This window comes from Chiloscyllium plagiosum, unplaced genomic scaffold (genome assembly GCF_037043375.1).
Source record: "Chiloscyllium plagiosum isolate Xiang-an unplaced genomic scaffold, Cpla_swu_hap1 HiC_scaffold_51, whole genome shotgun sequence".
NCBI classification, from domain to species: Eukaryota; Metazoa; Chordata; class Chondrichthyes; order Orectolobiformes; family Hemiscylliidae; genus Chiloscyllium; species Chiloscyllium plagiosum.
The window spans coordinates 16,705,270-16,731,511 of NW_028270189.1; the positions used below are offsets into that span (position 1 = coordinate 16,705,270).

General features: G+C 42.0%; 1 pseudogene across 1 annotated transcript; it reads right to left on the minus strand.

The window, feature by feature from the left end:
* Positions 1–203: 203 nt before the first annotated feature.
* Positions 204–24,515, minus strand: LOC148135027 (Ig heavy chain C region, membrane-bound form-like; annotated as a pseudogene). The gene is made up of 9 exons (XR_015755567.1): positions 24,381–24,515; positions 23,944–24,252; positions 22,682–22,750; positions 10,184–10,489; positions 6,790–7,101; positions 4,538–4,846; positions 3,752–4,081; positions 807–934; positions 204–667 (listed from the first exon to the last, which is right to left on the minus strand). The product of XR_015755567.1 is annotated as an Ig heavy chain C region, membrane-bound form-like (transcript).
* Positions 24,516–26,242: the final 1,727 nt, after the last annotated feature.

Here is a 26,242-nt window from a genome sequence, read left to right on the forward strand (position 1 = left end):
CCTCTGGAGTGTTCCATCAGGCACATCGTGTGAAAGATGTATTTACATTAGTGGGCTGCATGGGAGCGCAGCATTAAACTAAATGACTGGATAAAATACAATCAAACAGAACAAGTGAAAGTATTTGGCTGGGAAAGGAGTAGGATGTGGGAAAATGTATTATTACTGACTGGCCTTGAAGAAAGAATTAAGCAAACTCAAGGTTAGTGCATATTCATTCGAGATTTATTAACCATTTCAGAAAGCATTTTTATCCAAAAGATTGATGTAAAAGCTAACAGAATTGAATATAATGGCTGGATGCCAATTGAGACGAGAACACATGCGCTGTGAGCTGGGAATTTTCTGTACATTAGTAACAGTCACAAGAAAGGGAATACAAAGGCTCATCAGAAAGGGTAGGCAACCATTCTGAGTAAGGAACAAATAAAAACAAAACAAACGGGCTTCAAACAACTGGGAAGCTACAAATTCTTCCAACCACAACCATCTCAAAGATATCAAAGTAAAAAGGAAAATCCATCAATAATTGTCTCAGTTACACGCTGATAAACTGAAGTCATCTCACTGTTCGAGTCAGCAACAGGACAGATTGGAGATTGGGAATTCAGAGACCTTGATAAGCAGATCAGGAAAATCAAAGGGGTCCACAACTCATTCACTTAACCTGGAAAAGAGAGAGAAAGCAATGACGCAGATATTTATGATCAGGGACTTTCAGATTTAATGTTTATTCAATGGCACACTGAGAGATTTCACAAAACATATTGGGCTGCTTGGCGTGAGAAAGATGTGATTATTCTCACCTTCACCAGAGTGACGGCAGCGCTGTAGAAAATACTCAGGAAGAACAAGGTGATGAACGTGGAAGCAGTTGTCCAGATGTTGCTGTTATCATCCTCATAGTCTTCAATCCAAGTGCGATCTATTGAATCTATGAATATAAAGCCGAGAGAACGCATTTAGATTGTTTATTGATCCAGATCGATCTATCTGCATCCAAGTCATGTAATTGGAGACCATTACATCTTCATAAAGCAGTCAGGGATTTCTCAATGTGACTCTTATCTGTATCTATTAGTGCATTATTGACTCAGCAACAAATTACAAATACTAACTGCACATGTTCTTTCTTCATTGTCCATGTCAGAACGTTTTAAATTATTTTTCTTTTCATCTATTATTTAAGGATATTATTATTTGAGGAATGTTTATTACGAATGATGATTTTAATTATATCATTATATTTTAAATATAGGCTGTGACAGCACTTTAGTTGAAAATTGTGGCCATCACTGAATAAAAGTTCAAATGTGATTCTCATCTTTTATATTGGTGACCAATTGCTTGGCAAATCATGAATATAAGTAACATTACAGTCAGGACATTGCTTCATATTTTAGTTTGTAGGATCTGTATATTTAGGAATAAGTTTTTGTACGTGTGTCCCTTAATTTATTTGATCTACTGCTTGGTGTGTTTGGTTTCCCTTTAATGTTTGTGTATGTGGTTATGAGAGTCTCTTACTTCACTCTAGCCCATGTTGGAGTCTGTGCATGAATAAACATATTTCTGTTCCTTTACTGCTGGTGTGCTCATGTGTTTGTGCACCCAAAGTTTGGTCTTTTCCCAGTGTGTAAGCATCATCATGCTAATATGCCACTTCGTTGCTGCCTATGCTTCTCTTGTAATGTCTTTGTGAGTGTTCACTTTTCATTAGTGCGATCTAAAATGTGTGCTTATGTGTCTGTTTCAGATCCTACCTACACTGGGTTATTTTCATGTTTATGCTTAATAAATGTTAGCATGCAATGTTATGTTTTGATGGATGTTTGTATTTATATGATGATGATTACTTGTGTGGCAATCTTTCCCAAACCATCTCCTGATAAGCTTGTTTGTGCTATTGTTTGTGGATGCTTGCTGATCCTTGTGCCCATTATCCTTATTTAATAAACACCCCTCTATTTGTTCATCTATGCACTTGTGTGTCTGCATGTGGGACTCTGAATTTGTGTGTGCGTGTGATATTGTGTCCATGCTGATCAATGTGGTTTCAAAATAATTAATTCAGCTGCCTCTGTCATCATTTGTTTGTGATTCTGAAAATGGGAAAATAATGATATTAATGTTTATCTCTGTGCACTTACGTGCCTGTGTGAGTTGACATGTGGGAGGACATTTTTCGGAATTTGTATCTGTGTGTTCATTTGTGTATGTCTGTACGCATTGTGCTGTATGAATGTATATGTATTCATGCCCATTTGTGTGTTACCGTGTGTCGATGTTTCTCATGGTTATGTGTGAGTACTCCTGTTCATTTGTGCAAATGATTTTCTTTCGGTGTATGTGAGTTTTTGTATGAGCTTAGCTGAGTGTTCAAGTACCACTTGCATGTGTGGCTCTGTGCGAGTATGCGTGTGTGACATCTTATCTATATGCACATTTGAGTGTGCACATAAATATGTGTCTTTAGGTGAGAGCCCATATATGTGTCATTACGTGTGTATTTGCGATCATCTCTCTGTATCTGTTCTTATACCAGACTGCAATTTTCATTATTCTAATTTATTGTTCTAATTTTAATGCATTGCCCATAATTAGATTTGACCTTGGTGTTGCAGGAAACATTTCCCATCGTCGTGCTGAGGTAACCGTTTTATGAGCAACTCTTCTGTTGCAGTGATAGAACTTCTGTCTCTGAGAGAAAAGGCGTGAGTTCAAATCCCCACTGCCCCAGAGATAACATTTCTGAATATGTTTATGAGAAAATGTCTACTTGTTTCTGTATGTGAAACAAAATGATATCAGGTATTCGAATACCAGAATTGATCCCATGTGCTCCAGAAAACTGAGACAAAACTATGGAATTCAAACTGGGACGATGCAAACACCAGTTTTGCATTATGGGAATCAATGTTAATCATTTGTGAACAGAGCCAAGCGTGTCTAACTTGCTTCAAAGATATTGTTTTGCATGGGAATGTAAAATCTTTGGACAGTAAGCAAGAAGCTGACTGTTCCTGTTTGCAACTGGGTTACATTACAGAGGACATCTACCATGAAAACTCTGCACAGGGAGCAAGAGGACAGACCATTCATCGTTCCCCTCCCCTCTGCTCCACAACAACTTATCTGTTGATTCTCTTTGGTGTGAAGGTGAAGATACATTCTGTCAACTCATGCGCTGGCGCAAAATCCCTGGCAGTTCCCCAGAAACAAAGGTTACATTCAAACTGTTCGGCACTCTTTACGATTGGTATGTTCCAATCAAATTTAATTTTAAAGTGTCTTAAATTTACATTTCCAATTGGTGCAATTTGGCAGTTTAAAACTGACATGAATTTTGTAAGAATGTCAAATGGGGGGAATCAAAAACACCAAGTTCAAAACTCGTGCCCTACGTGGACATTGTCAGATTTTCTCACAGAGGGATTTAGGATGAATGAGGTACTTGGTGGAATCCTGCAATGAGTGAGCTTTACTCTGTCTCTGACCCAGGGTGTATCTGAGCAGAGAACATTAACTGCACAAGACACTCGTCCTAGACCTGTTAATAATCCACTTTAACTACACAGATGGAATGTAAGTCAGAGTGAGAAACAACTAATTCAGTATTTAACTCACAACTGGAGGAAAAGAAACACTTCATTACTTCTGTTGAATTATTAAATGCAACTTTGAGATTTTTATTGACATGAATTAACAGTGTCCATCAGTGCAAGTGAAATGTTTACAAAACTCGGTTTACCGCTGGATTTATCGACTGTTCTGTTGATGATCTTCAATGGAATCGCTTCATGTCCCACCACACAGGAGTAAGAAGCACCGCTGGCCCACTCCTCCGCTGTAATGGATAACAGGCTGTAGATGAAGAAGGAAGTGTTGTCACTCTCCGCTATCACCTCGGTGTTCTTGTAGTTACTGGGATTCACCGGCTTGTCATTGTTTGTCCACTTGACGAAGATCTCTCGGGGGGAGAAACCTCTCACTAAACAGGTGAGGGAGAGAAACCTCTGAGCGGAGATTTCTTCTGTTGGTGGCAGGAGGACCGACACTGATGGCTCCAGCGGATTAATCACTGCAGAATATTTGAGACAAATATAAATCAACCAAAAAAATCCTGAACCAATATCACAATTTCACTAAATATTAAAATACGCCATTTTAAATTTGGGATTTATTCACTTTCGTTTTCGAAAGGAGCAGAATGGTATACATACTGTTCAGTAAAAAATAGAACGTTTAATGTGAATGTTGCCTCCATGTTTCCAGCCCACAACAAGGACATTCTGTCCATTTGTCATTGCTGATGGTGACGTCACAACCCAGGCTTCTTCCCACCTTCTCTGACTTAATCAGAATACAATATCCTTTGGTCCATCTTTTTCTTAATCAGCTAATTAGCTATCCTGCCTTCAGATGCATCGTTAATGCCCCCAACGGGTGTTGGTTCATTTCCAATCAAAGCCTGTCATTGATGTAACTGGATCTGGATTACACATGGGATCCTTTGTGTTTTAATCTCACTGCTCACCTTTCTCCTTGTGGATGGAGTCTCTCAGCGGAGTCGGTAGATTCTGATGGTACACCACACATTCAAAAGTAACGCCACTCAGCCAGGCTTCAGTAGAAATGTCTAATTTGCTGATCACGCTGTCGGGATTCTGTCCAGGCTGCTCAGCAATCTCTGATTTCAGAGGCTTCTTTTCTTGTCTCCAGGTCACATTGACTCCAGAAGGAAGATTGGACACAACGCAGGTTAACGTCACCGTCGCCTCCAGTAAGACTTGTTCTACTGGCGGTGGGAGGATTTTAACGGTGTTAGGGTGGCACTCGGTATCTTCTATGAAACAAAAATCAAAGTCAATGAAAAATGCCCCTTTCTGATACAAGCAGCCAATCTTCAGATTACTCCTTCACAGGGTGAAGACACCACCTTCAAAATGGCAAATCCAACTATTGCTGAAACGATGCTTACTATTGTTGATGTATTTTGATCTGTGAAACATTTGTGATTACCTATAACATACCCTGTGTAATTATTCCTAAAGAGCACTGGCTTTGTAACAAGTGAAACCTGTGAAAAAAGTAAAATCATCAAAGATACCATCATGTAACCCATGGAATTATCTTTCTTTCGGAGTTTGTCTCTCACTTAAGACCATCTATTGATACTTGTGAGAAGAGTAATCTGAATATAATGAGTTCATTTCCATGTTCATAACCCTTAGGTACAAGTGCTGCTGGTCACACTGACTGCCAAATCACATCCCAAATTTTGGACAAATTATAATAAATAATAATTATTCTCTTTGCAGAGTTCTAAAGTGTTACAGGAGCGGTGTACAGCCATGGAAATTCTGTTCATTATATTTAACGTGATCAAAAATACTTTGCGTTATTGGTGTGATGTCATTCTCTAATTTATGTCATTGTTCCTCGTGGGCTGTGTTTGGAATAGATCTGAAAACAAGACATTGAGTACATCACTGGATATCGAGAAGGACACCCATCTCCTAAAGTCTTTGCCTCCATTCAGTTAGTTCATAACTGGTCTGTACTTTTACTTTATTTACCAAGCTGCATTTTTTAATTTCTTCATAGAGCAGGGGAGAAAAAAACAAACAAAAGCGTCTTAAATTAATCTACAAACGCGATGGAAATGTCACTAATTTTATAGACATCCACTACTCACTGTGTAAACCTCGCCACCCCAAACCAGGCTAAATCAGCCTGTCTCAAGTTCCTCGTTCATTCATCCCTATTGTAGCATTCCCACCAGAATTTATTCTCCTGCCTCATCCATTAATTACAGAGAGCATCTTAAAGAAGCTCAGTGAGATCACATTTATCCCAGTTCATCAAATGTGATACCCACTTGGTCTGTGGTCTGATCCCATAAATGAAGTTAAAGAGCTCAGTACCAGATAAAAATCGATGTCGTACAATGTCCAATAAACAGGTCATTCCTGAGCAGGGAATGAAGCATTGAACGCATTTTGATTTATTTTCAAGTAAGGGTCTCTGCATATGTTAACCACGTCAATTTGATAGAGGTTCAGAATAAGGATGTTCGGCCAATCCAGAGTTTAGATCAGAATGATGCTGGAAAAGCACAGCAGGTCAGGAAGCATCTGACGATCAGGAAAATCGACGTTTCGGGCTAAAGCCATTCTCCTGCCTTCTCCCCGTACTAAACAAGAGCCGATCTATCTCTGGCTTGAGTACACACAATGGCCTGGACCCACAGCCCTCTGCAGCAACATGTTCCACAGACTCATCACCCTCTGGCTGAAGAAACCCTCCCCATCTCAGTTCTAAACGGTGCCCCTTTGACCCTGAGACTGTGCCTTTGGGTCCTAGTCTCGCCTACCAGTCAAAGCATCTATTCCACATTCACTCGACCTCAGTCTCTCAGTATTTTCTATGTTTCAATCAGATATCTCTCCAATATCCCCCCTCCACCCCAAACTTATCCTTGAAGCGGCTACCAGGCAAGTATTCAGCACTCTGAATGCCTCTCCCAGCATGATCAGGCAACAAACTATTTAACAAAGCTCACTGTCTATATATCTATCTTCAACAGAGACGAAACATGCTTTTCTGACTTGCCAAAAGGTTGAATTATGAGCAATGCTCATGTAACACTCAAACTGAAATGAGATACGTGGCATGTTGGGAAACGAGAAGCTGTACCGTGCTGTTTACTACGCCTGATAAATTAGTGTGTTTGATTCACATCAGAGTTCAGAATGATTTGTAGCTCTCTCAGTGTGTGTCTCTTACCCTGGAGTGCGGTGATGTTTTTATTTTGAGTGTTCTCTCCATGAGTGACCTGGCAGGTATAGACCGCACTGTTGTACCATTCACCATAAGGGACCATCAGCCGACTCGTCACCGAGAAGTTCCCGTTCGCCTCACACACGGGAGACGTGAAGAAGCCAGAATCCAAGCGTCGGCCATTTTTCAACCAACTCACGGAGATTGACTTCGGACGGAACTCGATGATTGAACAGACGACGGTTGCAAACTTGCTGCTTGCGATGTCTTCACTGGAGCTCACAGTTAGGAGAAGGGTTGGTTGGAGAATATCTGGACCTTTAGGAAACACATCGCATACATTATCCGACGAATTTCATAACAAATACAATCAGTTCTCATATATCAAGGTTTCTTGTGGTTAATGGACACAGGAATCATAATTGTGCAGAGTGCTGGAGAAGCTGGGATCCACACAGAAAGACCAGCAGGACAATGTGAAAGGCTAAAGTTAGAGGACACAGCAAGGGAGTCAAGGAGGCACAGAAACTATAGGCCGGTAACATCAGAAGGGAGATAGCAACGTTGGATGGTATTCGTTTTAATGACAGAGTCTGATGAACAAGGCAGACGAATTACTGGCATAAATGAAGATATGATGCCGTTGCTATCACGGAGACATATTGAGAGCCGGGCAGGAGTGGCTATTCAATATTCCAGGATTTAGTGCCTTCAGGCGAGACAGGGAAAGATAGAAAATGATGGGGACAGGGGTGTGCGGTACAGAATGTTGCTTCTGTCGCAATTCTGACAAGAGTATTTTAGGCTGTAAAGAGAAATGAAATCATGGATACCTCCTTGAACAAAGGCAAATGGACAGTACTTCAAAACCAAAACACAGCAAACATAACTACTGGGAGAGCACGATAGACCTTACTATTGGTCCAAAAGACCAAGTGCAAATACATGGGCAAATTTCAGAGACATGTAAATTAAATAGGGGAATGAGAAAAGAGGTTTTTAACTTCCTCAGCATAGGCTTGGATATTCATTTTGTCAAAAATTTACAGGGAGCACAATTCTGAAAATTCCCCCAGGAGAATATTTGAACAAAGTATGTGTTTAATACAGAGAATTTTAATCCAGACCTTGCAAGAGAGGGGTGAACCTGAACTTAACTTTAGGGAATGAAGTCGACCCAGTGGGTAAAACACCAATGGTGGAGCACTTTGCAGACAGTGATCGTAAATCAGTGGGATTTCAGATTGTACTGCAAAGGAATAGAAATTGGCCCAAAGTTCTGAAAAGGGAAGGACAATTTTAGTAAGATCAGGTAATGACTTGACCAGAGTGGACTGGAAGCTGACACTTATTGGTAAATCTGGGTCAGAGCAGTGTGACACATTTAAGAAAGAGATAGGAAAATCACAGGGAGGACATTTCCCAGGAAGCCACTGCGTGGTACCAAGAATGCAGCGGGCTCTGGACACCAAAGGGCATGGAGGGGGAGATAAAGAGAAACAAGGGAGGCTTCCGGTCTATACTGAAATCTCAAAACAATAGAAACTAATATGGAGTACAGAACGTGCAAGGGGAAGTTTGAAAGACAAAGGAATTAGAAGAGCAAAAGGGACCATGAGAAAATAATAGCAGCCAAAATAAAGGAAAATATTTTTAAAAGTTACAGACTCATTCATAATAAAAGAATTATTTGGGAAACAGTAATGCCCATTAAGTGTTATTATTGGAGTGGAGCTGGAGGATTTGGTTATGGTCAAAACGAATGTGTTGTGTCAGTGTTCACTAGTAAGAGGGACAGTGTGGGGACAGAAATCATGGAGGGGTGTTGTGATGTACTTTCAGAAATTAGGACACATGACGTGATGTTCTGTGTTGTCTTGCTGAAAGAAAAGTGGTTATATTTCCAGGGCAGGTGAAAAGTATACCAAGCGGTTGAGCGATGCAAAGGATGAAATAGTTGGGTCGCTGACAATAATTTAGAATTCCTGTCTTGCCACAGCAGTTGTGCCAAGTGAGTGTAGATCAACCAACGTTGCACTGTTATGCAGGACGAAGGAAGGGATAAATAATGAAAACACAGATCTGTCAAGCTAGTCTCAGTGGTAAGGAAACTATTGAGAAGTGAAATTAGTCTTCATTTGGAAGATAAATCAACAATTTTCAGCACGGTTTTATTGAGAGGAAGTCACGTGTAACAATTTGATAGTAGTTTTCAGAGATAACTCGATGTCCAGATGATAGCAATAATCAGAGCCAATGGGATCCGAGTTAATTTGACAGATTGGATCTAGAACTGGCTGAGTGATGGGAGCAGGGGATAATAGTCATCGGGTGTCTGCGTGACTGGAAATCTATGTCTCCTGGTGTTCTGTAGGGATTGGTGTTGATTTCCGTGCTATTTCTCTTACATACCAATGATTGAGACTCAAATTTAGGAGGATTAACCAGTGAATTCACAGATGAAATGAAAACTGTCATGTTGGTAAGTCATGAGCATAATGGCTTTAGATTGCAGGAGGATATAAAAGGGTTGGTTGTATGTGAAGAGAAAAGTTGCAAATGGAAATTATTCTGAATAAATGTAAGGTGATGTAATTCGGCAGAAGAATCTGTGAGGTATGACGTTTTGAATGATGGAACCCTGGAAAGACCTGAGGATCTTTGGTGCATGTACCCACCGATCCCCTATAGTACTGTGTCGTCTGGATAAAGGGGCTAAGAAAGTGGGAGGATATTTGCTTTTATTAGCCTAGACATTGACAATGAAGAGTGGTGAGATGATACTGGAACTTAATAAAACACTGGTTAGGCCATACTGAAGCGTTGTGTGCATGTTATGGAAGGAATGTGATTACACTGAAGGCAGTATTGATGAGATTTGCCAGGGTCTTGCCTGGGTTGGAGGGTTTTAGTTATGAAACTAGTTTAGATAGACAGGGGTTTTCCTTGGAGCAGAGGAGAATTAGGGAGAAGATTATCATGATGTCTAGAATTATTTTAGGCATAGACAGGGTAAACTGGATGAAACCTTTCCCCTTGATGGAGAGATCAATGCCTCAGGGGCACAGGGTGAAGGTTAGGCCAGGAGGTTCCAAGTGGATCTCAGGGGAAAACAAAATCAAACAGAGGGTGGTGTTAGCCTGGAGCTCAGCACCTATAAGTCATGTAGAGACTGAGCCCCTCATTATAAGTATGAAGTATCCTTGCAAGGGCAAGTCACACAAGGCTGGCACATGAGACTGGAATAGTTAGGTGGCTGTTATTGATAGGCGTGAATTGGGTGGATCAAAGGGCCTTTTTCCTGTGCTGTATAAGGTGAGTCTGTGAAAACGGTTATAAATAATGCCTTATTCATGTTAATCACAGATGATCTGTTTATCTCAGTTCCCACAACACTTACCTGGACATGGCATTACTTTGCTCTTGTGTGTCCCGCTGTGTTGAACCTCACAGGAGATTTTGCTGGGGCAATCTACCGCTGACCCGGGCAGGGTTAACTGGCTGCTCAGGGTATAGGTTCCCTTCTTGTTTCTCACTGATGGGTAAGTCTTCAATCCAGTCGTGATTAGCTCCCCTCCTTTCTTCCAGGTTACCTTGGTGACGTCAGGGGAATAGTCCATCGCCAAACAACCAAAGATCACAGAACCGGTGTTGTGCTCCTGACAGGAGGAGACCAGGCCATAAAGCGTGGGGGGAGACGGTGTCTCTACAATAGAATGACCAATTGAGCATGTTAGTTTCTGTTAATTTGACCTTATCAGTTACTCAAATGTATCCTCAGCTGTTTGCCAGTATGCTCCCGCTGAAGTCGACAGCATAACTGGGGTTTATTTTTGTTTCCTATCAGTTGCTGATCATGATCATTGGTTCCCTCCTTAGAAACATGCCCTCGACCTTGACCATTACCATATAATTTTGGAAGAAGAACATCCTGATCCCACCCCAGTAACTGTTTGAAGATCTCACCAACTGACACTTTCACTGGATTGCTGTGAAGAGCAGAGACGTTTCACAAAATACAAACCAAGGAAATGCAGATTCATCGAAATTCTACAGTGTGTGCAAACAGGCCATTTGGCCCAACAAGTCCACACCCACCCTCTGAAAAGTAACGCATCCAGACCCATTCCCCTACCCGATTATGCTACAGTTAACCCTGACTAATGCACCTAAACTCCTAATCACTGAATACAACATTTGCAATTCCCCCAGCTTGCACATCTTTGGAGTGTGGGAGGAAACGCACACAGACATGGGGAGAAAGTGCCAACTCCACACAGACAGTCACCCGAGGCTGGAATGGAACCCGAGTCCCGAGCACTGTGAGGCAGCAGCACTAACCACGGAACCAGCGTGCTGCCCCACGAGGTGCCGTGCTGCTGGAAATACCCAACAGCTGGCAGTACCCCCGGAGAGAAGTCAGAGTGAATCATAGAACATAGAACATTACAGCGCAGTACAGGCCCTTCGGCCCTCGATGTTGCGCTGCCCTGTCATACTAATCTGAAGCCCATCCCACCTACACTATCCCATGTACGTCCATATGTTAGCTCAATGACGACTTAAATGTATTTAAACTTGGCGAATCTACTACCGTTGCAGGCAAAGCATTCCATACCCTTATTACTCAATGAGTAAAGAAACTACCTCTGACATCTGTCTTATACCTATCTCCCCTCACTTTAAAGTTGTGTCCCCCCGTGTTTGCCATCCCCATACTTGGAAATCAGGTCCAGTGAGCCTTCCTCACTTATCAATGCAAGGTAGAATGTTCTCTCTGGGAGGAAGGTCACTGCAGCAGCAGCACAGGCAGGAGCTGAGCACTGGGACGGGGAGGATGGCTGTCACGGCTGAACTCTGGAAGTTGAAACATCTCATTTACAATTATCTGAATTCTGGAGGCCTCTGAAAAATGGAGGACTATTAAGGTTCAGAGACTTTGGAGTGTTACAGCTGAGTATTTACGTAAATATGATTTGAGAAATGAACAAGTAATCTGTAACTTTAATAACTATCAAACTGACACGCAGTTCACCACCAAACCTCATGTCTCAGACTAACTACTGCACTTACTCTGTCTAGACCTAAATTCCCACTCACATTGACAAACCCTACCCTGCTATACACCCATTCATGCCCGGAACACACAACCCCTATCACACGAAACACATCCAAGGCAATCCATATTGGTAGTGTAGCTGAGCAGAGAGATCTCGGTGTCCATGTACATAGATCCCTAAAAGTTGCCAGCCAGTTTGATAGAGTTGTTAAGAAGGCATACTTTGTGTTGGCTTTCATCGATAGAGGGAATGAGTGTCAGAACCACGAGGTTAGGCTGCGGCTGTACAAAACTCTGGTGTGGCTGCACTTGGGAGTATTGTGTACTGTTCTGGTCACCACATTATAGGGAGAATGTTGAAGCTTTGGAAGAGTTCAGAGGAGGTTTACCAGGATGTTGCTTGGTACGGTGGGAAGGTTTAATTCGGAAAGGATGAAGGTATTTGAGAGAAGAAGGTTGAGAGGTTACTTAATTGAGACATAAAAGATAAACAGAGGGTGGACAGTGAAAGTCTTTTTCCTTGAATAGTGATGGCTAGCAGGAGAGGACATAGATGACAGATGTCAGAGGTTGTTTCTTTACTCAGAGAGTAGTAGGGCCATGGAACGCACTGCCTGCAACAATAGTACACTCGCCAACTTTAAGGGCATTTAAAAGGTCATTGGATAAACATATGGATGTAAATGGAATCGTGTAGGATAGATAGGCTTCAGATTGGTTCCACAGGTCAGCGCAACATTGAGGGCTGAAGGGCCTGTACTGCACTGTAATGTTCTATATTCCAGATGGACATATGATCTCAATTCCTTTCACTCATTTACACTCTTGCCGCCCTGCACCTGGCCCATGGTGAATCTGGGCCTGACTGGACCTAGCACCATCATTTTCACAACCTCTGACAAAAGCCCACTACCCAAGACGTGACCTCAGTCCTTGATCACTGACCTCTCACCTTACCCAAGTCAACCTGTGCACATTGCATCCCAGCTCCTTTCGCATCTGTCCTTTACCACCCACCATTTTGCCAGACTCCGAGCTTTGCATTTAGACAACACGTCCCCCTGTCACTTCATTACAGTGACCCTCCACCCCCGAAACATCCTGGCACTCTGCCCAGCTCTACACTAACCAGCCTAGCACACTGCCCACCTCTACACTAACCAGCCTGGCACTCTGCCCAGCTCTACACTAACCAGCCTAGCACACTGCCCACCTCTACACTAACCAGCCTGGAACACTGCCCACCTCTGCACTAACCAGCCTGGCACACTGCCCACCTCTGCACTAACCTGCCTGGCACTCTGCCCACCTCTACACTAACCAGCCTGGCACACTGCCCATCTCTGCACTAACCTGCCTGGCACTCTGCCCACCTCTACACTAACCAGCCTGGCACACTGCCCATCTCTGCACTAACCAGCCTGGCACACTGCCCACCTCTACACTAACCAGCCTGGCACTCTGCCCACCTCTGCACTAACCAGCCTGGCACACTGCCCACCTCTACACTAACCAGCCTAGCACACTGCCCACCTCTGCACTAACCAGCCTGGCACTCTGCCCACCTCTACACTAACCAGCCTGGCACACTGCCCACCTCTACACTAACCAGCCTGGCACACTGCCCACCTCTACACTAACCAGCCTGACACTCTGCCCACCTCTGCACTAACCAGCCTGGCACTCTGCCCACCTCTGCACTAACCAACCTGGCATCCTGCCCACCTCTGCACTAACCAGCCTGGCACTCTGCCCACCTCTACACTAACCAGCCTGGCACTCTGCCCACCCCTACACTAACCAGCCTGGCACTCTGCCCACCTCTGCACTAACCAGCCTGGCACTCTGCCCACCTCTGCACTAACCAACCTGGCATCCTGCCCACCTCTGCACTAACCAGCCTGGCACTCTGCCCACCTCTGCACTAACCAGCCTGGCACACTGCCCACCTCTACACTAACCAGCCTGGCACTCTGCCCACCTCTGCACTAACCAGCCTGGCACACTGCCCACCTCTACACTAACCAGCCTAGCACACTGCCCACCTCTGCACTAACCAGCCTGGCACTCTGCCCACCTCTACACTAACCAGCCTGGCACACTGCCCACCTCTACACTAACCAGCCTGGCACTCTGCCCACCTCTGCACTAACCAGCCTGGCACACTGCCCACCTCTACACTAACCAGCCTAGCACACTGCCCACCTCTGCACTAACCAGCCTGGCACTCTGCCCACCTCTACACTAACCAGCCTGGCACACTGCCCACCTCTACACTAACCAGCCTGGCACACTGCCCACCTCTACACTAACCAGCCTGACACTCTGCCCACCTCTGCACTAACCAGCCTGGCACTCTGCCCACCTCTGCACTAACCAACCTGGCATCCTGCCCACCTCTGCACTAACCAGCCTGGCACTCTGCCCACCTCTACACTAACCAGCCTGGCACTCTGCCCACCTCTACACTAACCAGCCTGGCACTCTGCCCACCTCTGCACTAACCAGCCTGGCACTCTGCCCACCTCTGCACTAACCAACCTGGCATCCTGCCCACCTCTGCACTAACCAGCCTGGCACTCTGCCCACCTCTGCACTAACCAGCCTGGCACACTGCCCACCTCTACACTAACCAGCCTGGCACTCTGCCCACCTCTGCACTAACCAGCCTGGCACACTGCCCACCTCTACACTAACCAGCCTAGCACACTGCCCACCTCTGCACTAACCAGCCTGGCACTCTGCCCACCTCTACACTAACCAGCCTGGCACACTGCCCACCTCTACACTAACCAGCCTGACACTCTGCCCACCTCTGCACTAACCAACCTGGCATCCTGCCCACCTCTGCACTAACCAGCCTGGCACACTGCCCACCTCTGCACTAACCAGCCTGGCACACTGCCCACCTCTGCACTAATCAGCCTGACACACTGCCCACCTCTGCACTAACCAACCTGGCACACTGCCCACCTCTACACTAACCAGCCTGGCATCCTGTCCACCTCTACACTAACCAGCCTGGCACACTGCCCACCTCTGCACTAACCAGCCTGGCACTCTGCCCACCTCTACACTAACCAGCCTGGCACACTGCCCACCTCTGCACTAACCGGCCTGGCACACTGCCCACCTATGCACTAACCAGCCTGGCATCCTGCCCACCTCTGCACTAACCAGCCTGGCATCCTGCTCACCTCTCCATAAACCAGCCTGGCAAAGACAGACCTCCTGCATTTCAGCTCAAACTACCCCTCACCTACCAAGCACAATTCGACCAAATTATCCTGTGACCATTACCATTTACCTTGATGCCACCTTGCCAGACAGAGTGCATGCAAGCTTACCCAGCAGCCAGCCAACACCTCACAGCCTACCAGCCCAAACTCTCCCACATGCCCAATCTAGCCCCTCACTTGCTCACCACCTTCCAACTTTGAGCCTACTCCACCATAAAGTCAGTGAGTCATAAAGTCAGACAGCACAGAAACAGTTCCTTTGGTCCAGCTCATTCATGCTGACCAGAGTTCCCAAATTAAACTAATTCCACTTGCCTGCCTTTGGCCCATATCCATCCAGACCTATCCAGTTCCTGGAGCTATTCAAATGTCTTCTAAATGTTGGACCTATCTCTGCATTTACCACTTCCTCTGGCAGCTCATTCCAATGTTTTGGACAGTTACAACATGAAGCCCCAACTCCTGCACTCAGTGCTCTGACCAATGAAGGTACATGTGCCAAACGCCTTCAACACACTAGCTACTTGAGACAACGCTTTCAAGAATCTATGAGTCTGGACCCTCAGGGTCCTCAGTGTTCAACATCACTACCCAGTGCCTTACCATGAACTCTGTAAGACTCTATGAATCTGGACCCTCAGGGCCCTGTGTTCAACATCACTATCCAGTGCCCTACCATTAACTCTGTAAGTTGTGACCTGATTTGTCTTCTCAAAAAGCAACACGTCATATTCATTTAAATTACACTCAATCTGCCTCTCCTCAGCCCATTGGCCCAGCTGATCAAGATCTCATTGTACGTTTAGATAACTTTCACTGCCAATTATACCACCAATGTTGGTGTTATGTGCAAACTTACAAACCATGTCCCAGTCAATGTTTTCATGGCTTCCAACCAATATTGTACCCTGTTTGCCTTTCTCCCACATAACCGGAGCATTTTTTTAAGGATTGAAGGAATCTATCTCCTTATTGAAATCATTTAATGTTTTGTCCTCAATCAATTTCTGTGGTGGAGAATTCCAAAGGTTCACCATTCTTTTGCTGGAGAGTAAACAATCAGGTTCAATGTTATCAGTGTGTTGGGAAGACTGGTGAGCAGCAAGATTAATGATGATCCCATGAATGGAATAGCCTTCTAGAGGGGCCGAGGGGCCTTCTTCAGCTTCCAGTTTGCATGCTGACATGTCCCTTCAGCAGCATGTTCCAAAGCTGTGATCCTTGAGGATAAGGGTGCACATGCATGTAAATGCTTCACCTGAAAGCTCTCCTCTCAACTATTTCTCTGCCGTTTCCTCTTCCTCAATCACAGCCATGGGACTCACTTCCTAACAGCGCTGTGAATGTGCTAATACCACACAAACTTCAGCAATTCAAATAGACTGATGATAACTGGTTTCTCAAGGCGATATAAAAAGTCTGACACTTCCACACCTGTCTAGAGATTCAAACAACCACTGGAAGAATTGAAAATTATTTGAGGCACTTGTGTGTCTCCACAAGATGACATGGTTTCCTTTTGTGTGATTTGACTGTGTTTTCACTGAATGAACAGAGCTATTTCTTAATTATATAATAGGAATGAAGCTTCCCTCATTTTTAGCAGGGCAATCACACATTATATTTCTTTATTCCAGGGAGGTACAGTGTTAAATTAATGAAATATGATGATTGGGATGTTTCAATTGGAAATTGTCAGAGATTTAAAGTTTACTTTCATGAGAAATTAATTCCAGCCTCATTGTGTCACAGTACTCACAGGAATGTCTTTCAGAAATGGTGTCTCCCTTTGTTACGGGCAGTCCAATCAGTAAATCTGGGATAGTTTTTGCTTGTTAATCAAAGGTGTTAAAGAGTTTTAGCCAAAGGGAGACCTGTGGATTTAGCTCACAGATGCTCCATGATCTAAGTAAGTGGTGGAACAGCTCGAGGGGCTGAGTGCCCTCCTCTTGCTCCGACCTTCCTATCATTGTGTCATTCATTAAGCTAGCACTGGCGGTGAACACTTTTTATTAAAATATTTCAACAAATTAATTGTTTCACACATGCTGTAAAAAAACCTTCTGTTGATTATTTGGAACGGGATCATTGACATTCTCTATTTGAGTGATCAAAATAACTTCCACCCAATTACAGCAGCCACTGCGCTCTGGAGTGTGTTGTTACTTCATAATAGTTTCTTGTGAAATTAGAGCTCGAGATCAGGGCGATCAAATTCAATGATTCTCTGATATTTAATATCTCTGAACATTCGCAATTTGTTCAAATGCATCTTTTCTCTGAAGAACGTATTTCATCGAACAGAACTTTTTTCAATGAAACAACAAACTTTAAATGCTAGAAAACCAAAATAAAGACAGAAATTTCTGAAGAAACTCAGCAGGTCTAGCAGCTCCTGGGGAGAGAAGGCAAGGTTAACCTTTCGCATCCAGAGACCCCCGCCCCCCTCTTCACCAAATTGTTTTCATGTTTTTGCCACAAGAGCTCACACCTGTTGAGATAAACAGTGATTACGTTGGCTTGACTCCTGTTGGAAAAAGAATTCTTAGCAGAGGTACTGGATGGTCTGAGATAGCAATTGAAGACCAACTGAAAAGCTATCACCATCTGCAGCAAGTGTTGGATTTAGCGGAACTCCCAGCGTACTGAACAATCAAATTCAGCTACAGCACTGGTTTAATATAAAGTAAACCAGCCTAAGCCTAATCTCATCAAATATGCTTCGAAAATGATTCATTCTGGATTAGTTATAAATGATATTGTTAGAACAGCAAATCAAAAGCTGGGATTTCTTTGAGCACTTACTCCATTAACCCCATCGAGCGATGCCCAAAAGCTTGTGAACAAATATTGATCTGGAAAAAGCTGCTAACCACCAAATTTCTGTTTAATATCTAAGACACACAAGTCAGGACTGTGATTGAATAGATTTCATTGGCCTCTGTGAGTGGAATTCCAACAAACACCCAGACATGTCAATCTGCTTTCTTGCACTGAAGTAACCTGATAAGAGATTGTGTTACATACCTCTCTAACAGGTTGTAAGTGAACACAGGCCACCTGGCACAGAATCAGGGATTCTACCACAACATCACAACAGACCTGAACACAATGAGCTTGACACTATCACGGAGAACACAGCCCACATGTTTTGACAATACATAAACCATGTTAGTTATTATCACCTTCCAACAACCAGGGATTGTTCCAGAATGTTTGTACAATGAAAGTAACATTTCAACATATATCCAAGAATGCTTTGACAGCAGCTCCAAATTGTTCAAACTCTATGGGAACTTCAGAGGAATAAATCTAGGAATTGCATTGCCATCAATTCACTGTCACTGGATTCCAACCTAGAACTCCCTTCCTCTTTCCCCTGTGAAAGTTGCTGCACCAGACGGTCGACTTAGTTTGGAAAAGATTAAAATGTTTTGAAGTGTAATATGACCGTTGCCAGTGACAATAAAAGCTGATAATAGGTTTTCAAATAATAAGATGCAAAAAAATTCTGATTCTACATTGTGCCACGGAATATGTCCTGCATAACTGAGGCACAAAGAAAATATGCAGCAAATATCTCTTGTTGCCAACAACCAATTTCAAAACTCTTGCTATCTGCCTTTTGTTCCTGAAACGTTCGTTCTGATTGGAACAACTTAGTCAGGGCTCTCAATTCTGGGGCACCTAATCGAATATTGTATTTCTGGCAGATAAAAGTGGTTTTGAAGCGCGAGATGAAATTGAACTGTCTGAGATTCAGGTATCCGAACTGGACAATTTACAAATGGTCAGGACCATTGACAAGTTAGTCAGAGATAGTACTGAAACAAACTGCACAACAGACTTAACCCTAGAGGATACATTGCTCAACTCCTCACGTCAAATATATTCACTGTAATTGAACATTCATCAGAGGAACTAACCAGAGGATTAATGTGAATGAGAATGTGTTCACAATGAACATACATAACCACTGAGTTAATAAACTTAATAAGTCATTGTATTTAACAAAATTATTGAGGTGGGAAATATCGCCAATTAAAGCACAGATCCTGAGGAAATGGATTATTCTCTAAATTATTTTTACATATTCTTAAAACGTTCCTTGAACAGTGGAGATTTTGCATGCACTGCATAAAGTCAATACTGCATTCCAGTGTGGAAAGCATTTCTGTTGAAGGAATTAGGGCAAGGTCATTTTCTTGTTAACTGCTTTTAATGAACGAAAATGTTTAAAAAGGTATGAATTGAAAACATGCCTCTGTCTGGAGTTGCCCGCTTTAGCGGATGTCTAAGTAAATGTGGGCACTGCTGCCTCACAGATCCAGGTACCCAGGCTCGGTTCCAGCCTCGGGTGACTGCCTATGTGGAGTTTACACAATCTCCCCTGTGTCTGTGTGGGTTTCCTCCCACAATCCAAAGATGTGCATGTCAGGTGAACTGGTCATGCTATATCGTCCATAGTGTTAGGTGCATTAGTCAAGAGTAAATATAGGGTAGGGGAATGGGTCTGGGTGGGTTACTCTTCAGAGGGTCGGTGTCGACTTGTTGGGCCAAAAAGCCCGATACATACTGCAGGAAATCTAATCTAAATGATTGTCACACTTAACTAATGTGAGCAGATTCCTTCCGATCGCTACATTGCAATAAATCGGTCAAGTATATTAATTAAAATAAATATTACTCTCTTTTCAGTGTCTGAATAAACAATGTGCTCTGTTATCCTCTAGTTCATGTCTTCTGCAAATTTGTGAACTCTGCATCCGTCTGAACACATCGATGTGAAATGTATTCTCTGCGTTTGCAGCAAGCACTCCCATGGTTTTAAAAGTAGGGTTCCTACAGTATAGAAACAGGCCATTTGGCCCAACAATTCCATACTGACCCTCTGAACAGTAAATAGCCCACCCAGACCCATTCCCCCTAATGTATATTTACCCCTGACTAATGCACCCGAACCTACACATCCCTGAACACTGTGTGCAATTTAGCAGAGCCAATCACCTGACCTGCACATCTTTTGGACTGTGGGAGGAAACCAGAGCGCCCGAAGGAAACCCACGCAGACACAGGGAGAATGTGCAAACTCCACACAGGCAGTCACCCGAGGGTGGGATCGAATTTGGGACCCTGGCACTGTGAGGCAGCAGTGCCAACCACTGAGACACCATGCTGCCCTGCGAGTTCATGAGTGGATTATTTTAATTAATTCGAAATTTGGCCTTGGTCACATAATTCACTATAGCAGTTGTTTCGAAATAATGACTCCTCAGTTGATATTTTGTTGGAAAATGTAACTATTTATTTAAAATGCACAGATTGGGAACACCTAAAGCACTGTGCAGATTAAATAATTCAGTTAATGTTTTATTTTATCCAGTAAATCCAGTTTAATCAGGGACATAACAATTAATTAACTCAAGTTACGTGTGAAACTGATCAAAGCAGTGAAACTGATCTGTTCTTCATAGAATTGAGCAGAATTTCCAAATGGTCTTTGCCAATGATCTTTTCCAACCAGTAAAATATGTATGTAGTGTACAGCGGAATTGAAAGGTGTTTCTTGATCAATTATAACACAGTCATGGCGTTTTTGCTCAAGAGCAAGAACTATTAGAATATTACACTTTTGAAATTCTATTTATATTTCTCTATGACTTGTAAACTGTTTAAAGACAGACCTTGTGATTGAACTAGATAGTGGGGTTCTGAATTTGGATTGTAAAGCATGGATTAGATTAATCCTTAATTATTACTTTTAAGTAAAAATGGCGCCCAAAGGTATCTGTTTTCCCTTCATTTCTAAAACCTTTGCGATTTGTCTTTCACTTAATAATAGGCTTTATGAAATTTCACCTCGCATGCTGATCGCATTGAATGAGGAACCTGGAGCGGTTCACTGTCACCAACCGTGTTAACATTGCAAAAACAATGTCGAAACCAGAAACGGTTTCCCAAATATAACATATTTAATGTTACCCAAGCACAGTCCCTCCTCAACAGATCAATGATCACCAGATCACAACACGGTGTGTTTGCAGCAGAACTAGCTCTGCAAACATTTTCAACAGAACCAAGAACATGATGTAACCTCACAAAAAAAAAACAAATTGAAGTCTAACAAAGCTGCTCAGAATCCAGCAAACTAATGATTAAATTGAAGAGAAATAACAAGTCATAACAGCAGCCTTGTTTGTGAGGGGACTTAACACTTAAAGCTGTAACGTTTCTGGCAACAGTTCAATTTATTTCCAACCTGTACACCCTTCCTGATCATGACAATCTTGTGCAGCACACAGTAGAGCGGTTGAAGGCATATATTGATTAATCACTTCATGGTCAAAACAAAATTACTGAATGGACAAATATTACCACATTATAATTTTAAGTTAGTTTCAATTACATAATCTGACCAATTCTGCAGTTTCAGATTTTAGTCCCAAATTTTATTTTGAATGAGACTACTCAAAATAAAATTCAGTTAGTTTACAATTAGAACTGAGTTTTTTTTTAAAGTCAATGCATTAAAAACTCGGTTTTTTTTTCATTTCTCACACTTCCGGGTTTCTGCCTTAAGTTGTTTTTCAGACCGTTACAAATGGATGTAATGTTTTCAATCAAGCAGAGAAAAATGTGCCATATTAGTTTAACAAATGCAGAAATGATTCATGAAAAACCAAAGAACTTCACAAATATTGGTAATGAAAAGTAATCCAGAGAGTCAATCTCCTCACCAGAAAGAAAACACCGATTACAGAAAGCATGAAAACGCTGATCAATTTCACAAACTGAATAAGAATCCAATCAACTCAATTCAACAGAATCAAGGAAAATAAAATCAGAATCCAATCAACTCAAAACAACAGATTTGAATGAAACATAATCAGAATCCAAACAATTCAATTCAACAGAATCAAGTAAAACAATTTCAAAAGCCAATCAACACAATTCAACAAAACCAAGTAAAAACAAAGTCAGAATCCAATCAACACAGTTCAAACCGAACCAACTAAAACAAAGCCAAAATCCAATCAACTCAATTCAACAGAATCAAGTAAAACAAACTCAGAATCTCATCAACAGAATGCAATATAGCACCGCAAGAAAATTTTATGACAGTTTCTAACCTGCTTGTCATCAACTAATTAACAAAATAAATGCGAAAATATAATCAGGGTAAGAACATACATTCGAGAAATTAATAATGATATTTTAGCATATTTTAATCATGTTTGGTAATGTCTCGAACATCTTTGAATTCTTAGCGTTTATTGTTGATAATAAAACTCACAGTCAGGGTGTCACTGACATTAAACATTACTTATAGTTGACTGATTAAGAGACATTAGATGTTTCAAGTAACCCAGCCACACAGAATACCCATCTGATCAAAAAAAGAGATACACCGAGCAACTGACTCCATCATCCCCATTGTAACTATTTGCTGAGCCTTAACTGAAGTCTGTAATCAGTCTGAACAAAAATCAATCCGAACCAAACTAAACTCAGCAAAGAATCTGAGTTTCATTTAATTCAGAAATTAGTCACATGAATAGAAAGTTATAAAAAAGTCACTAAGAAAGTTCAAAGTTCTTACCTGAAGTCACTGTCACCATGGTCCCTTGGCCCCAGTAGCCAAGATCGTCACAGTGTTACATCCTCTGGACTGGGTCACACAATAACTAACTCTGTATAAAACAAATCAAAAATCTACCATCAATTTAAATTTTCAGAACTACAGGCAAAATAAAGTCACGATAAATCTTCATCACATAACTGTGCTAGTGAATTCTGATCATTCTTGATAAATTTTAATACTGTTTTATACTTCACAGAGTAACACATGAGCTGATTCTCAAAATCCCCAACTGGTGTATCATTAATTACCCAACACTTTTACAAATTAAATAGTGATACTGGCATTAAACCGCACAGAACTAATACTGCAGTGCAAGTTAAGACGGTTTGTAGAAGTAATCACTGACTAGTTTCAAACAATGGAGGCTGAATAGGTTTTTGTATTGATCATAATTGCAGTGTCACTCCAGCTATATCACTGTGAGACACGTTGTGTCAAATACTATGACAGACTGTAAACTGTAAAATGCAGAGAATTTCTTCACTTCCTAGAAAGCAGTGATTCAGACTCCTCTAAAAATGATTCAGTGTGTTATTTCAGCTTTTACGATCCATTGTATTTTGAAAGCTTGGAATACTTTTCCAGGTTTGGTCTGTATTTAACTTGACAATCAACACGAAGAAGGTAGAAAAAATTATACATTTGTACAAACTAGCACTACTGGATTGCGTTTAAATTGCATCTCACATTATTTCTCGCTCCTGCCATGGTAGAAATCACCAATTTGAGATAAACACTTGTCAGTGGTTTTTGTATGAGGATGTCGCTGTGCACAACACTGTGACCCACTGTAGTATCACAATGATGTAGACCAGTACACTCATTCTCTGTTCTTTACTCCAGGTCTCAATTTTCATTTGAAAGAGCCATTTAGTACTGATCATGTTTAGAATTGATGCCATAGTTGACATAACAATGAGCAGTGATTTCCTGAGCTGTCAGATATATTAAAACGAACATTTTGTCCGAGCATTTAATTGATGGAAGTGTTAGCAGTACATATGACATGCCCAAAACATTGTCCCATTGTGTCACCAGTTTGCTAGTTTAAATGGTACATTTCCTCTTTGATAGTTTTGTAAGAGGCAGCCTGAGGTCTGCTTCAGATCGCAGTTGGTATAATTGTATTTAAAACTCGTACTGACCGTCAGTTTATGATGGAATTGACAAAATGTTCCCTCGAGCTGTTTTTGAACGGGTCCAGCCCTGGTTCCTCTCGCTGTGGTCTCTTGCACAGTAATAGATGGCGGTGTCTTCGATCTTCAGGTTCCCCATGTCCAACGCGAAAATGTTGTTTGAAGTGTCTTTGGATGCAGTAAATCGACCCTTAATCGCTGGTGCATAGTTACTGCTGGATGAACTATAGTAGTACAGCAGCCACTCCAGACCCTGTCCGGGAACCTGTCGGACCCAGTACATGGTGTAGCTGCTAAGATCGAACCCGCTGGTTTTACAGGTCAGTTTCAGGCTGCCTGCGGGACGGCCAGTCTCTGCCTCTGGCTGGGTCAAAACAACCTCCGACTGGACACCTTTAAAAAAGAAAACAAATAAACCATGAGCATTAATGTTGGTGAAATGATGACTGAGTCTTTTACATTCCTGCCGTAGACTAACATTGAGACAGTAACAAAGAGAGACTTGAACAACAAACACTCACATGATAAGAAAGTCAGTAACAAACTGAGAAAAAGTGTCGACACAATCATTCTGATAACTTGTGGGAAGCGGTTCTGCTAAGATCTTTCTAAACAGAGCCGACCCAGGAGTGTTGAATAACGGTCCAGTGCCCAGGATTTATATGGCCATCGGAAGGGGCAGGCTTACAGCTTCCGCGTGTTGGTTTCCTGCTGGAGGCTGAGACTGGATCCTGGTATCAGCTTGTACAGCCCGAACACATGGGGTCATGTCTTTACATGAGATTCTGCTTAAACATGGACACATACGCATCTTGGGATATTGGTTTTGCTGAATAGCTTCTTTGGAAGTAAATTTGAGTGGCTTCAGGTCTGCTTCACTTGATAGTTGCCTGTATTTTGTTTTAAAAAAACCATTCAACTGGAAGTTAGCTCCCTTTATTTCTACATTCATTCACAAGCAGATAAAACTAAAATTAAAGTTCAAACATATAACTAGCTAATAAAACAGTTGAGATTTTCTTCCCTGGATACTGCAAGTCTCTGTCGCACTAAAAAATAACATGTAATTCATACTAAACATTTCAAAATTCAATTTAGGCAACTGAATACAGAGCGTGTCCAAAGTGATTATATTTAGAATATTCAATTAGAAGTTAACTCCCTTTAATCCTACGTTCCACCACAAGCAGATAAAGCTAAAAAGAACTTCAATAATATTATTAGCCAACAAAATGAATGACTTTATTTTTGCTGTCACTCAAAGTCTCTCTCACATTACAAACTAACATACCATTTCTAATGTGCGTTTCTAAATTCAGTTTCGGCAACCTAATATGGAGCATGTCTAAAGTGATTATGTTCAGAATGTGAGTGTATGTCACTAAACAGTTTGGACCCGGAGATTAGAAGCACCTCCTTACATTGCAGAATGTCTCTCCCTGCATTTCTTTTTCAAATTGCTCCGACACTAAAATGCCCAGTAAAGGAAAGCTGTGTGCCTGAGAAACAAAATGTGAGTCCGCAGTGATACATAACACCGAGGTACACTTTTGAAAGAGCATCTAATGAACTAGAACAAGACATTCCATAAGTTTTTTTTAAAATCCTCAACGTCTAAACCATTGCATGTCACAGTCTGGGTACATCAGGAATGTTTGGTTAAGTTAGAGAGTATTACAGGAATAATTACCACGAATGTAGGTTATAAACAGTACATTTCTCTGCTCACTGATAGCTCTGACAGGGCAGTTAACTCATAAAAATCAGCAAAAATTCGCTGTTACACTACACCAGTGTTAACCATGTATAAAGGGCCCACTCAGTTTTAATGAGATACATGAATCTGAGAATGGTGTAACAAGTGATGTGAGTTTGAACCAATTCAAATTTGTTAATTTACTTTGAGATGATAACAAATGTTACTTCAATGTGGGATTTTGGATCCATTAACTTCATTTTCAGGAGCTTTAAAGATACTCAATAAACAGACTGAACTAACCAGAACGTCATTGCATTCAATGTCCTGTTTTCTGATAGTCATACAGTGAATGCTGTATTCAGTGACTTTCCTTTTAAAGGGAGAAATGCCAAGTGAAATGTGTCCATTGTGAGTTAATGGGAAAATATAGTTTATTTGGTAGGATTTTACTTTAGTTGATTCATTTTCCCTTTAATCGGCCGGATCCAAGATTTGGCAGCAATTAAGCTGACGACAGAAAAGGTCCTTGAGTTCCCAGTTTCATTTACTGGAAGCAGGTGGAGTTTCTGCAGTGGATCAAAGATATTTTGTCTCACTGTTGACCAGTTGGTGGAAAGCCAACTGCAAACTATAACCACCGCCTCCGCAGAAACACATCTACTCAGCAACAATGCTGGAGAAAAG